This window comes from Camellia sinensis, chromosome 9, assembly GCF_055761805.1.
Source record: "Camellia sinensis isolate YWXY chromosome 9, ASM5576180v1, whole genome shotgun sequence".
NCBI classification, from domain to species: Eukaryota; Viridiplantae; Streptophyta; class Magnoliopsida; order Ericales; family Theaceae; genus Camellia; species Camellia sinensis.
This window is the reverse complement of record NC_138969.1, coordinates 103,187,687-103,203,528: the sequence shown is the minus strand read 5'-3', so window position 1 is coordinate 103,203,528 and position 15,842 is coordinate 103,187,687.

The window sequence follows — 15,842 nt, the reverse complement described above, 5'->3', positions numbered from 1 at the left end:
CATCAAGCTACAATTACTCAGAAAATTCCCTTTCTTGGAGGCCAAGCAAGGTAAGTTTGAGTTATACTTGGCTACTTAAGCTAAGGAAACAATTAGTGGCCTAAGCTACTTATTTCCAACAACAAAATAGAGAAGTAAAGGGAAGGATGAAGAAAGTTAGAGAGAAACATTATTCCTGGGAGGTAGAAGAGAAGGTTAGAGAAGAGAAAAAGAAATTGAAAGAAAATCAAAGGGAATTCAAATTCTTCTTTGTGGACTTGAGAATTGAACACTTAGGTGACATAGAAAACCTTAAATGAGGTGCATAAGTGAAACTAATATCATTAAGCTAGAATTACTTTGAAAATTCCCTTTCTTGGAGGCTAAGCAAGGTTAGTTTGAGTTGAACTTGGCCACTTAGGCCAGGGAAACTATTAGTGGCCTAAGCTAATCATTTCCAACAACAAAATAGAGAAGGAAGGGGAAGGACGAAAAAAGTTAGAGAGAAACATTATTCTTGAGTGGTAGAAGAGAAGGTTAGAGAAAAGAAAGAGAAGAAAGAGAAATTAGAAGAATCAAAGGGAATTCAAATTAAATATTTTGAACTTGAGAATTGAACACTTTGGTGACCTAGAAAATCTTAAATGAGATGCTTAATTTAAACTAATGTCGTTAAGCTACAATTACTCAAATAATTCTTTTTCTTAGAGGCTAAGCATGGTTAGTTTGAGTTAAACTTGGCCACTTAAGCTAACGAAACAATAAGTTGCCTATGCTAATTTGTTCCCAAAAAATAAAAAAATAGAGTACGGGGAAGGATGGAGAAAGTTACAAAGAAAAATTATGTTGGATAGGCAATTGAGAAAGTAATCGAAAAGAATGAGAAATAGGATGAAAATCAAAGGGAATTGAAATTCATCATTTTGGACGTGAGAATTCTGCACTTAGGTGATTTAGAAAACCTTAAATGAGATGCTTAAGTTAAACTAATATCGTTTGGTTGCAATTACGCAGAAAATTCTCTTTCTTAGAGGCTAAGCAAGGTCAGTTTGAGTTAAACTTGACCACTTAAGCTAATGAAAGTTAAAGTCCTATGTGGTGTCAGTGGGTCAAATCCTATTTACTTAAGGGCAAGGGCTTTTGGAAAGTTAAAGTCGCTAATGACCCCTCCTGGGTTTGGAGGAAGATATTGTCTCTTAGGGATTGGATGTGCCCTCTAATTACTCACAAAATTGGTTGCGGGGAGTCCACTTTCCTGTGGTACGATAACTGGCACGCTCTTGGTTCGCTGTGGAACAAGTTTGGGGACAGAATTATGTATGATTCATGCCTTAATAGTGAGACTAAAGTTAGTCAAATCATTGATGGTCACTCTTGGAAGTGGCCTATACCTAATTCATGGGAAATTTAGGAGTTGATCTCTTCTACTCCTGAGTCCTGTAGACCTAACCCTTCTAAGAGTGGCCAAGCTATCTGGAAACTTACTACTGATGGTCAGTTTTCCATTCACTCAGCTTAGGATCATTGGAGAAATAAATTTGCTAGAGTGGATTGGTATAAGCTTATTTGGGGCCCTCATAGGATACCTAAAGTCAGTTTTATAGTCTTGGTGGCTCTTCACAACAGACTATACACTAGTGATAGGTTACATATGTTTGATTTGGCGTCTCACTCTCATTGCCTGTAGACTGCCTGAACCCGCTCGGCGAGCCCCCCTTTCGGAGAGGGCGCAAATTGTGTTCTAGCTTCTACAGTTCAAACTCCTGTCACGGTTCTGAATCTAACCTCACAAAGTGCAATGTAAGACTGATAAATCACCAAAGAGTCCAAATTCGGCAAATCGTTTTGGAAAATCGATTTTAATCAAAAGCGCCAAACATGGACTGATTTGCCAGATTTCAGAGTCGACACCTAAATATTTTGTTTTGGGAAATTTAGGAAACCCTGACTCGTGCCTAAGGCCACGTGTCTGTCATCACCAAAGTTGCCTCGGCTCGTGAACTTGGGTACGAGAGGGGAAGGTCATGAAATGAGCACCCCCGCTCACCCGATCAAAGGATCGACCTCTACTAAACATGATATGTTATTTTTGAAAACACATGCGTTCTTATTTCGGTTTATTGACTAACTTACTATGTGATGCGCACAATATACAAGTATAGACTCAATCGCAAGAATTGGAACAAAACATCTCATGCTTGTTTTTTTGAAAATGGTTGAAAGTGCTACTCGCAAGTAGGCTAAGACGTGGATTTGCCACCCTCAAGTGGGCTTAAAATGCACATTTTGATGAATTGTTCCAATTCAAGTAATGAAGTCTTCATCCACAGGAATTCATGTAGTTATAGTAGCTAAGCACATAGCCTCATGGCAAGCATGCTGTCATGGCAGTCACTTACACACATGCAAGGATGCTAAAGCATAAACACTAACAGTATATTCCGAGCCAAAACAGAAGCTAGTTAGTAATCATGCATGATCCTAGCTATGTCAACGATGCCTAATGCAACATATGCAAAATGCAACTAAGTAGGCTTGGCTATCTAAGATGGCATATGAACGCAACACTCAATAACATGCTTTGAAACATGTATTCAAGTAAGTATTGAAATTCAATGTAATTTTGAATGATGCACCGAGCCCGGTGCACGCAATATGAATGAATGATGCACACATGCAAATCATAAGGTATGTTAAATAAAATATTCCCTAAACTAACCATCGAAAGTAGTTAGGTAAAAGGGAGAAAGAAATGGGGGTTGGAAGACATGCACACACACACACACCCTTATTACAACATTTGCCCTCTCGACGGAGGGTCCGAATAATAAGCTAACTAGCTACGCTAATTAAACTAATTATAACAAACCAAAATGAATTGAATAACCAGCTAATCTAAGCTAATTAAATATTACAACACAGATTAAACTAATTAATGACAAAACATGTAATTAACTACAACTAGCTAGTAAAGCGGTAAGATGGCCTCGCGGGTGAGGGAGGCATGCATGCTCGGTCGGCTTCCTCCCGGAAATCTACTACTGTGCCTCATGATGCCTCTGTGTGCACTCTTTTAGACCTCTAAAAATTATGCCAACTTCCAATTGCTTCTTATTGATCTCAGGAACATGATGATCGGCCAGAGATGGTGGCCATTGGCCACTTCTAATAGCCGATCGGTAGAATTGGTGGCCGGTTGGCCATTGCTTCTTACAATTTCTCCTTTTGCTGCAACAGAGCACAAACAGGGGCATAGCAGTGTATTTGCAAGGGAATGTGTGTGCAACCACACTCTATATCATGTCTCAAGCTCAAAGGAGTGTAGTGCTCGGCTCTCAAGCCACCAATCATGCATCTCGATGCATGATGGCCAAAGAGTCAAGCTTGTACAATGTTCATGAATGCACAAATAACACATAGGACTTGAGGAACCTCCACCTTATCATACATGATCAAAGGTGTCGGTGACAAAGAAATGAGGCGCATTTCATCACTTCAAGTATGAAACGCCCCTCGTTTCTCGTGTTTGGATTAACATTCGATCCAAATACAATGCAATGCAATACACATGCAAACAACATGTTTATCTACCAATGCTAAAGTGGCATGCACAAGGCTCTATCATGTAGGAGCTAAGGCATGTTAGTGAAGTATATTACACATGAGGCATGCACTATCAATCTTGAATGGTCAAACCACACATGGACAGACCTAAGATACTTCAAAACAATGGCCAAAACTCAACAAAACTTAGGCACGAAAAGCAAGGAATGCATACTCAACTCATGGCTCGCAAGTAAGGCATAAAGGCACAACTCTTAAACGCAATTAAAGAGTGATAAACATGAGGGTATGACAAGGTTATATGCTCTGAAACCATAGGCCAAATGATGAAAAAATATGCGACCATCACAAATATAGCATGCTAAATTGCCTAAAACTCAAGACTAGCTAAGGCACTTACACCATAGCCACACAAGGTAAGCCCCAAAGGGGCAAGATCACTCAAAATAGTCCCAAGGCAGGTCAAAACAATGCCAAAACATGCATGGAGTAGAGCTAACACATGTTAGAATGGGAGGCATAAAGCATGACGCATGCAAGGCCAACGAGTGGGATTACACTGCACATACCAAAACCAAGCATGAGGTGACTTCACCAACAAAAATCAGAGTTGTAACATGGTAAAATAACACCAAAAACATGCTGAGATGGTAGCCCCAAAAGCTTAGGCAAGCATGCATACATATTGGCTCATAAGTGAAGCATAAGGCTCAACCCTCAAACACAACAAAGGGATGATAAATGCGAGAATATAACAGAGGTATATGGTCTAAAATAGCATGCCAAATGATGCCATACAATGCAAAAACCTCAAATATGACATGCTAGAGGTCTCAAAGCTTAAGGCTAGCAAAGCCAAATGCACTATAGCTATGCAAAGCCAAGCATGCATGACCAAGACCACTCAAATCAGACCTAAAGCATGTTAAATAAAAGCCAAAAATGTACTGGAGTAAAGCATACACATGCTAGATCAATCGGTCAAAACACCAAACAAGCTAGGCTAGTGAACAAGCTTGCATTACAAGAGCATAAACCATGTAAGAGGTGACCTTGTCGACCAAAATCAGAGCTAAGGCATGCCAAAATATGAGTAAAAGCCTGCTGGAGTGGAGCCCAAAACATGCTAAAATGGTGGTCCAAAGCATAGAGCATATTAGGCTAACTAGGAGGATTGCACTACAAGTACATGAAGCATGTAAGAAGCAACCAAACTAATCCAAAATAGAGTTATATCATGTTATAATAAGGCCTAAAACATGCTAAGATAGAGCCTTATGAAGGTAGAAAAGCATGCCAAAGTGTTAAGCCAACAACACATGCAAACAAAACACAAGAGGGGGGACCACCCCCATCCATTTTGGGTCTTGAAACCCACTTTCCACCACTGAAATTCCTCTGGAATTTAGTGGTTAAAAGGCCAAAACAAGGTGGTTTGAAAGGCCTTTAGAGATAGAACAAAACAAAGGAAAATAAGCCACCAAAGGGGGTAAGCCACCCCTAACTCAAACAAAGCCTCAAACAAACATTTCAAACACTTAAAAACAAGAGTTTTTGCAGTTGAAAGTAAGGCTTAAAAGAGCATGTTACGAAGGCCAAATACTTAAGCAAAACAAGGCTTATAGAGGGTAACCACTCACCCTTGAAGAACAACTTCAAAACCAGCCACTTTTGAGGCAAAACCAAGCCAAAATCACTCAAATGCAACCTCCAAGAACCTCAGCTCAAGAGTGAAGGTGTTTCACTAGGTGCTTTAGTGCAAAAGTGTGAAGAAAATTCACTTTAAGCACAAACTAGTACAAATATATATATATATATATAGAGAGAGAGAGAGAGGGAGAAATATAGAGAGAGAGGGATATGTTTAGGCCTAAAAAATTTTTGAACCTCTGAAAGGGAAAAAGAGCCCCCTCCCTTATATAGAATCACAAGTCTCAAGCTTGTTTGACAAGTTAGAAGCTTGTTACAATCCCTCCATACACGTGTATGGAGGATGCCTTCTGTGCCCAACAGCTGGCACAACTGGCACCAAAATATCTGCAAAAGCAAAGAAAAGGGCCTCGGCCAAAAAATATGGTTGACCAGCTATTAAAGGGGCCGACCGGCCATCAGTGAGGCCGATCGGCCACCACTTATGGCCGATGGAAAGAGGGCACGGCCGATGGGCATGGGGCCTGGCCAATGGGTTGTAGGGCTGGCCAGTAGGCCACCCCCTTCCCTTAGAAACAAAGCCACAAGCTCTTGGTCCACAACCAAGCACAAAATAGACAAGTTGAGAGGCTCCAAGGCAAGGCGCATTGCCGAGACCTTCAGAAGCTCAAAATGAACACGAGCATGGATGATCAGTGAGTGTTCAAACGATGACGTCCAAGTCTTGAGGACGGTCAAAAATGGGGTGTCTACAGTTGCCCCTCTTTGACAGAACTCGAAAGTCATGAGATAACGGGAGTGAATGTCAAAGCCCAGAGACGACCCATTTTTGACAAGGCCAAAGACTTAGACAAACATACAAAATAACAATACAGAGATGCACCCGTGGGCTGGGGCAAAATGAAAATGACATGCACAATGTAGAACATAACTTATGATTATGCAAAGAGGGTTGTAAATAAATATCATGCAATTGTTATGCAAAGAAATACTACAACAAACTCGTACATAAGCAAGTAAGTGAACACGCCACGCGCGGGAATTACAGGCCGAACTACATTTCATGCAGAAAGGATGTAAGAAAATTAAGCAATCTTCGCTGCGCTCATGTAGAAAAGACTAGAAGTGACTATCGGGAACACCCAAAGTCTCAAATGAAACAACTCAAACGTGTATCAAATGCGAAAGGAAAAGGACATCCAAACGCATATCTAACGCGAGAGGAGAAAGGTGACCAAATGCGTATCAAACGCGAGAGGAGAAAGATACGTCCAAACACGTGTCAAAGGCGAGAGGAGAAAGGTACGTCCAAACGCACATCAAATGCGAGAGGAGAAAGGTACGTCCTAACGCATGTTAAACGTGAGAGGAGAAAGGTACGTCCAAACACATGTGAAATGCGAGAGGAGAAAGATACGTCCAAACGCGTGTCAAACGCGAGAGGAGAAAGATACGTCCAAATGCATGTCAAACGCGAGAGGAGAAAGGTAACCAAGAGAGTTCGAGGGAACATGAATGATCTCACCCGGAGTTCCTCTGACTGAAACACATACAACATCGTCTGGTTGTGCTAGCTTCAAATGAACCGTACATACAATATCGTGCCTTCACAAAAAGAAACTTTGACAGGTAAACACATGGTTGATGTTACATCAAGATATAACTTCAATGCAAGATAAACGCGTGCATATATGATGCAAACGAAAAGGTGCATAACAACGCAAGGAAGACGTGCATAACAATGCAAGTGAAAAGTGCATAACAATGCAAATAAAACGGTGCATAACAATGCAAGTGAAAAGGTACATAATAATGCATGTGGAAAGGTGAATAACAATGCAAGTGGAATGGTGCATAACAATGCAAGTGGAATGTGCATAACAATGCAAGTGAAAAGGTGCATAACAATGCAAGTGGAACGGTGCATAACAATGCCAGTAGAACATGCATAACAATGCAAGTGAAATGGTGCATAACAATGCAAGTGGAACGTGAATAACAACGCAAGTGGAACATGCATAACAATGTAAGTGAAATGGTGCATAACAATGCAAGTGTAAAGGTGCACAACAATGCAAGTGAAATGGTGCATAACAATGCAAGTGGAACATTGTAGATGTCCCCGAACGTCCCGAGAGGGAAATCCCGCTCTATTCATTATGGGCTCACTACAGTTCAGGATTCAAATGTCACGGTCCTGTATCTAATCTCGCAGAGTGCAATGCAAGATCGATGAATCATCAAAGAGTCCAAATCCGGCAAATTGTTTTTGAAAACAGATTTTTTTTTGAAAGAAGTGCCAAACAAGGACTGCTTTGCCAGATACAAAGTCACCAGCTAAATATTTTATTTTGGGAAATTTAGGAAACCCTGACTCGTTTGCCTAAGGCCACGTGTCCGTCATCACCAAAGTTGCCTCGGCTCGAGAACTTGGGTACGCGGGGGGGGGGGGGGGGGAGAGGGAAGGTCACTTCGTGAGCACCCCCGCTCGCTCGATCAAAGATCGGTCTCTACTAACCATGATATCGAGTTTTGAAAACATTATGTGCTCTTATTCCAGTTATTAGCCTAGAATTACTATGTGATGCACACAATATACAAGTATAGACTGGGTCGCCTGAATTGGAACAAAACATCTCATGTTCGTTTTGAAAAACGGTTTGAAGGTGCTACTCGCAAGTAGGCTAAGACGTGGATTTTGCCACCCTCGGGTGGGCTAAGAAAACATGGTTTTGCCACTATCTAGTGGGCTTAAAACTCACAGTCAATGAATTATTCCAATTCAAATAACCCAACCTTCACCCACAGGCACTCAAGCAGGTATATCGCATAAGCAAATAGCCTCATGGTAAGCATGCTATCATGGCAGTCACTCACACGCATGCAAGGATGCTAAAGCATAAAACTTACCGAGTACTCCAAGCCAAAGCAGAAGCTGATTAGAAATCCATGCATGATCCTAACTATGCTGAAATGCTTAATGCAACACATGCAGGAATGCAACTACAATAGGCTCGGCTATTCTAAAGATGGCATGTGAAATGCTACAACTAACAAGTATTCAACTCAGAATTGAAATACAATGCAGTTAGTATGATGCGCCGAGCCCGGTGCATGCAAGACAAATGTATGGATGAACGCATGCATAGCATAAGGTATGCTAATTTAAATATGCCCTAATACTAACCATTGAAAGCAGGTAAGTAAAAGGGAGAAAGAAAAGGGGTTGGAAGTGTAGCACGCCCGCGAGGGACCCCCCTACAGTTCGGACTCGATTTTGTTACGGTTCTAAATCTGAACCAAAGAGTCCAAATCTGACAAATTGTTTTGAGAAAACAGATTTTGAAAGAAGTGCCAAACATGGACTGCTTTGCCAGATACAGAGTCGCCACCTAAATATTTTATTAAGGGGGAATTTAGGAAACCCTGACTCGGTGCCAAAGGCCACGTGTCCGTCATCACCAAAGTTGCCTCGGCTCGGGAACTTGGGTACGATCGGGGAAGGTCAGCTATGAGCACCCCCTCTCCCCCGGTCCGAAGACCGGCCTCTACTAACCGTGATATTCTGTTTTGAAAAAGTTTATGTGTTCTTATTCTGGTTATTAGCCTAGAATTACTATGTTATGCGCACAACAAACAAGTATAGACCAAATCGCCTAAATTGGAACAAAACATTTCATGTTTATTTTGAAAATGCTTTGCTACTCGCAAGTAGGCTAAAATGCAGGTTTTGCCACCCTCAAGTGGGCTTTTAGAAAAGATGGTTTTGCCACTATCTAGTGGGCTTTAAAATTCACAGTTTTAATGTGTTATCCCAATTTAAGCAATTCGACCTCCATCCACAGGCATTCAAGCAGTAATATCACGTAAGCAACTAGCCTCATGGTAATCATGCTATCATGGCAACACTCACACGCATGCAAGGATGCTAAAGCATAAATACTTACATCATACTCCGTGCCAAAACAAAGAACTCGTTAGCAATCAATGCATGATCCAAGTCCATGTTTAAATGCCTAATGCAACGTACACGGAATGTCACTAGAGTAGGCTCGGCTAGTCTATGAATGACATGTGAAAATGCGCAGGTAGCATGTATTCAAGTTAGATTTGAAATGCTAATGCTGTTAGCATGATGTGCCGAGCCTGGTGCAGCATGGATGCACGCATGCTATCATACTGTTATTCTAATTTAAATATGCCCTAGTCTACCATCATAGGCATGTAAATAAAAGGGAGAAAGAAGTGGGGGTTGGAAGACATACACACACGCACCCACACTTATTACAAATACGCCCTCACTCGGAGGGACCGAATAAATATTACAGTCCGAATAAATAACTAACTACTTAATTAATTATTACAGAATTCCTATTTAATTAATAAATTAAATGCAAAGGGAAGGTGGCCACGGCTCCCACCTCGGGATGCGCGAATGATGCATGCTTGACCCATATCGCTCGGAAACTCGCTGCCATAGCACTACTGCCTCTGTTTTCACTGCCTTTTCTTCTCTGAAAACTTGTCAAAGTCCCAGAGAACCTTCTATGAGCATTGCAGAACATCATCGGCTGGGAGGGATGGCCACCGGCCGTGTGCAATATCCATCGGCTGGAGATAAAGCTATCGGCACTGAATAAATGGCCGGTCGGCACTGAATGTTGCCGGTCGGCAGAAACTTCCTGCAGAAGACAGTTTTGACAGCAACAAAGGACAGACAGTGTATGGCATGAAATTCCAAGCAAATATGTGCACCAACACATCCCTTATCATGCTTTTGACTCAAAGGGGGATGTTCCTTGATTCTCGGACCACCAATTGCGCATTTTGATGCGTGATGGTCCAAGAAACCAAGTATGCGCTTTGATTTCAAATGTCATGCAAACCAAACAAACACATAAAGCCCAACCTCTATCACATGATCAAGAGGCAAGGCATGCATGCCAATGCAATGCAACCTAGGTATGCAAACAAGAATACAAGCATGCTATGCAACTACATGGCATACACAATGCTAACAACATAACATGCGCAACGCTTTGAAGCATGGCATACACAATGCAAGATGGGCTTACACCAATACAAGTGAACCTCAGCCACACTCACATAGGAGGCCATAAGATGAAAATGAAGTGCCTCGAAATGCGTGCACACGGGCACACAAACCGAGGCAATAGCATATGCAATGCAATGGCTAAAATGGCATATAGAATGCAACATGGACTTATACTAACATGAGAGAGCCTCATCCACACTCACATAAGAGGCCGATGGATGAAAATGAAGTGCCTTGAAATGCGTGCGCACGGGCACGCAAACCGAGGCAATGGCATATGCAATGCAATGGCATGGAAAGTGATATGAAAACATGCTAATGGGATTTCAGCACTGAAATGTGGGGGAAAACAGCACCGAAATGAGGTGAAAGTACACCCGATGCATGGAATAGTCCCGAAACATGAATTTTGGCACCCGAAATGGCCTATAGCTATACCAAACATGCACAATATGGACATGCAATGAATAGACAGTAGCAAGGCAGCCCCAAAATAAGCATTTTTCCAGTTCAAAGCATGGCCAAACAGAAAACATAAATAGGGCAAAACTAGTATGTAAAAATGGCCCTAAATATGAGATTATGAAGCAACTCACAGCTTCTGACTCCAAACAGGTTAGGGCCCTTCAACAACATTGAAGAGGGGCCCAAAATGTGCACATTTACATAACTTTAAAAACCCCAAAAACAAACATAGGTATGGCTAAGCTCTTATGCAAGAAATGGGCCAAAATGTGGCCAAAGAAGCAAGTATACAAAACATTCATCAAACAGCCAAAGACCCTTAATGAAACATGACAAGGGGGTCAAAATATGGCTGTTTTTAGTTCGGACCAAAGTCCAAAAACAGCAACATCAGGGGTTGCCAAGGCATGCAAAAATGGGACCCAAAAGAGAATATAAAGGCAAGTATAGCATGGAGGTCCCAAACAGTGTTGAGCCCTTCTTCAATGTTGAAGAGGGGCTCAAAATAAGCCTATTTACAGTTTACATCATGCTCCAAAACAGATCAAGTATAGGCCAAGAATAACATGCAAGATAATGGCATTTAAGAGGGGTAATGAAGCAAGTGCAAGCTACTGTCCTCAAACCGCAAGAGGTCCTCAATCAAACATGAAGAGGACCTCAAAATATGATGATTTACAGTTTGGGTCGGAGCCCAAAAACGCAAGCAACTATGGCTTAGATATGAAGCAAGAAAAGACTAGAAAAGGGAAGAGGAGGACTCACCCTTGAAGACCAGCAAACCAGCACCTCTTGGGCCAAGTTTAGGTGCTCCTAAGCTCTGAAGAACAGCCTCAAGTTGCTGCAATGGAGTAAGGATGCCTTGTACTATGATTTGATGAAGAAATGGCCTAAGAACAAGGGTCTTTGGACACTCTAACACACCCAAATGTAGAGAGAGAGGGTGATATATATGTTATATGTATGTATTAGGTCTGGTTTTTGCTGAACCCAAACAATGGAGGAGGATGGCTTCCTTTTATAGAGCAAGGAAAATGACATAAAGCTTCTCAAAGAAGCTATACAAAAGGGTCAAAGGGACCAAGCTTCTAAGAGAAGCTAATGCAAAGGTGCAAGCTTCTTGAGGAAGCCAAGACAAGGGGTCAAAGCTTCCTCAAGAAGCTTTGAGAAAAGGGTGCAAAAAAAGGGTCAAAAGGTGTGCAAAAGGTGTAAAACAGCCACACACTTGCATGGGGGGCAGGGTCTGTGCATTCCAGCTGCCACAGCTGGCATCCATTCAATCTGTAGAATACTCCGGAAGGTCATCGGCTAGCAAAAAAGGTCGGTCGGCTACTTTAATCTGCCGGTCGGCAATCTATTTCACCGGTCGGCCATCTGTTCTGGCCGGTCGGCCATCTATTTGGCCGGTCGGCCATATATTTGGTCGGTCGGCAGGAAAAATCTGCTCTGCAGGTCTAACTTCAAACGGGCATAACTTCTTCATATGAACTCCTTTTTAGGTCAATCTTGTGTCCAAATTGAAGCCCCGGAAGTAAGCTTTCCAATGGCACCAGCCGTCCATTAAACTTCCTACTGTACAAAAAGTTAGGCTTGTTTTAGTGAAGGCTGCTCAGTTTCGGTCCAACCGGGATGATGCCCAACTTCAACCAATCATGTCTCGCCCCTCCGGTCTCGGATTTAAGAGATTCTTGAGTGAAAAATGAAGCCCCGGAAGTCTTATTTCCAACGGTGGTGGCCTCATAGATTAAATCCAAGTGTATAGACTGATAATCTTGATTTAGTGAGGACTGCCCGTCCCTCTCCTAGCGATTCTTGCCTATCTTCTTCTCCAACTTGGCTTCTCCCCTCTTCTCCTCTTTTCTTCAACTTCAAACCCCTAAGCAAGGTGTTTTGAAAAGATTTTTCAAAGATTCCATCTCTCTTTCATTCATTTCTACCTTGTCCTTGCTCGGTTTATCGAAAAGCGCATTTTTTGACAAAATGTGAGCCTCGGAACATCGTAGAAATTTTATTTCAAAAATGTTTCGAAAGAGAGGGTTTTAAGGTCTAAAAACCATTCAAAATAGCTTTGGTCTAAAATGGGGTGTGAAGTTGGGATTTGTCTCTCTTCTTGCCGAAGAAACTGAACCTTTGCCCTGCACACCTTTCTCTACCAAGTAAACCATCAGTAACGCCCAAGTCTTATGGGCTGTCAAAAATGGGGTGTCTACAGTTGCCCCTCTTTGACAGAACTCGAAAGTCATAACAATGACGGGAGTGAATGTCAAAGCCCAGAGACGACCCATTTTTGACAAGGCCGAAGACTTGGACAAACAAACGAAATACAAATGAATGAATGGTTGTGCCCGCAGGCTGCCTACGTATCCCTTTGTAAGGAATCAAACCAGCGTAGTTCAGGGGCAGGATGCAAATGATATGAAAGAAGACTTTGACAATTGGACTTATACGCTACGCGAAGTCGGTTTGCATTCAAAACAATGCAATGTACTAACAAGTACAAGTGAGGTGCGCAAGATAGCGCGATGAAATGCATGCAAAATGCAAGTAAGGTGCACAAAACAGTGTGATGCGCAAGAAAGCGCGAGTGATTTGAAATGCACAAGAAAGTACGATTGAAGTGCGCAAAATAACGCGAATGATAAACTACACAAAACAGTGCAATGCGCAAGATAGCGCGAATGATAAACTGCACAAAACAGTGCGATTGAGGTGCGCAAAATAGCGCGAATGTAAACTGCACAAATCAGTGCGAATGAGGTACGCAAAATAGCGTGAATGTAAACTGCACAAAACAGTGCGATGCGCAAAATAACGCGAAATGTAAATTGCACAAAACAGTGCGATGCGCAAAATAGCGTGAATGGTAAACTGCACAAAACAGTGCGATGCGCAAAATAGCGCGAATGATAAACTGCACAAAACAGTGCGATGCGCAAAATAGCGCGAAATGTAAATTGCACAAAACAGTGCGATGCGCAAAATAGCGCAAATGATAAACTGCACAAAACAGTGCGATGCGCAAAATAGCGCGAATGATAAACTGCACAAAACAGTGCGATGCGCAAAATAGCGCGAATGATAAACTGCACAAAACAGTGCAATGCGCAAAATAGCGCGAATGATAAACTGCACAAAACAGCGCGATGCGCAAAATAGCGCGAATGATAAACTGCACAAAATAGTGCGATGCGCAAGAAAGCGCGAGTGATTTGAAATGCACAAGACAGTGCGATACGCTAAACAGCGAGATTGAAATGCACTAAACAGTGCGATACGCTAAACAGCGCGAGTGATTTTGAAATGCACTAAACAGTGCGATACGCTAAACAGCGCGATTGATTTGAAATGCACTAAACAGTGCGATACGCTAAACAACGCGATTGATTTGAAATGCACTGAACAGTGCGATACGCTAAACAGCGCGATTGAAATGCACTAAACAGTGCGATACGTTAAACAGCGCGATCGATTTGAAATGCACAAAACAGTGCGATGCGCTAAACAGCGCGATTGATTTGAAATGCACTGAATAGTGCGATACGCTAAACAGCGCGATTGAAATGCACTAAACAGTGCGATACGCTAAACAGCGCGATTGATATGCAATGCACAAAATAGTGCGAGTGAGATACAACCACAAGATGCACAAGACAGTGCTAGTGAGATACAAAGTGTAAGTGCACAAGATAGTGCGAGTGAATGCATGTTCTATGAAAATGAGGTGCATTTTCTATGCAAGTATAGAAGAGTGCATTTTCTATGCAAAAGATACGAGCATTTTCTATGCAAGAAACAGGGGCATATTCTATGCAATATTGAAAGCAAATTCTATGCAGAATCGAAAGCAAGCATATTCTATGTATGAATCATAACGATGTGCGGCACGCATGTCACAGAAGTGTATATGAAAGTGCACATTCTATGCAATGGAAGGGTATCAAACACGTACTCTGGTGCCTTCGATTTACCATTCGGAGGACTCGGCAATACGCTCAGCTTAAAAGGGGACACCCTGTTTATATTGACGAGAGATAACGTCTGCTGCTGCTTTAATTGCCATTCTGTCTTGAAGCAGGCTTACACTTGGGGTCGAGATACACTCATACTCTAGAGAAATGGCGAGGTCTGGGGAGGTGCACCTGAAATACATCTCGGATCTTGCCAAAGCTGGAACACCCTAAGATGCTCCAAATTTTCCTTTTTTTCTTTTGCTTTCCAGTCTGGAACCTACATAGCTTCAGATAGGTCCCTGTTCTACTGTTCACACTTATCGGGGGTGGACCCTGCAGTTTTATGAAAGAACAAATACTGTTTTGCACAAATGTGGAGAATGGCACAGCACTCTGAGCACAAGATGATTTTTTGAAAATTGAGAAATGAGTTCATGACCGGGTATTGAGCTGACGACTGGCCACAGCCAAAACGACTCGACAAGGGAAAAACAAAGGTAAACAACCTAAACACATCGAGTAACATTCGAAGCGACTCAAAACAAGAATCGAGACAGATAAAATAAAACACAAGACTCAAATGTGCACATGGAGCCTGTTTCCCCGGGTATCGTTTCCCACCCTTTCTCACTTGTGATTCTCACATCACTTGGCACTCAATCTCTAGTTTTCTGAAAAAGCCCTTTTCTTACTTTTCCTCTCAACGCACATCTCTCTATTCTTTAATCTCTCATTTTTCATCCCTCCCCAGGGTGGTTGATGAATAAACAAGAAGTTGCGGGTTTTTGCCCCAAGCATTCTGCTAGATTCTCTTCTTCTGCTCACAATAGTGAACTTTCTCCCACAGACGAGTTGCGCTACAGCTAGACGTGTAGCAAATCTGCAGCTGGCATTGGTTGATGATGCTCTGTTGGGGAGTTTGGACGTGATTAGATCTGCCCAGAGGAGGGAATGGGATATCTTGTCCCATTCCGGTTCGTGCTTCGCACTTGGCTTGATACCTCGTTGCGTGGAGGAGGTGAGAGCCTTCTGCCCTTTTGCGGTCAGCTTCAGTGGCGCCCTTTTCTGGCAGGTAGAGTGCCCTTTCTGGCAGATGCATTGACAACGGGAGAAAGACAGGAAGCCTGACTCAACTGTGCCCCTAGTTCATTATTTTGACCATTTTTTGTTTTTGCTTT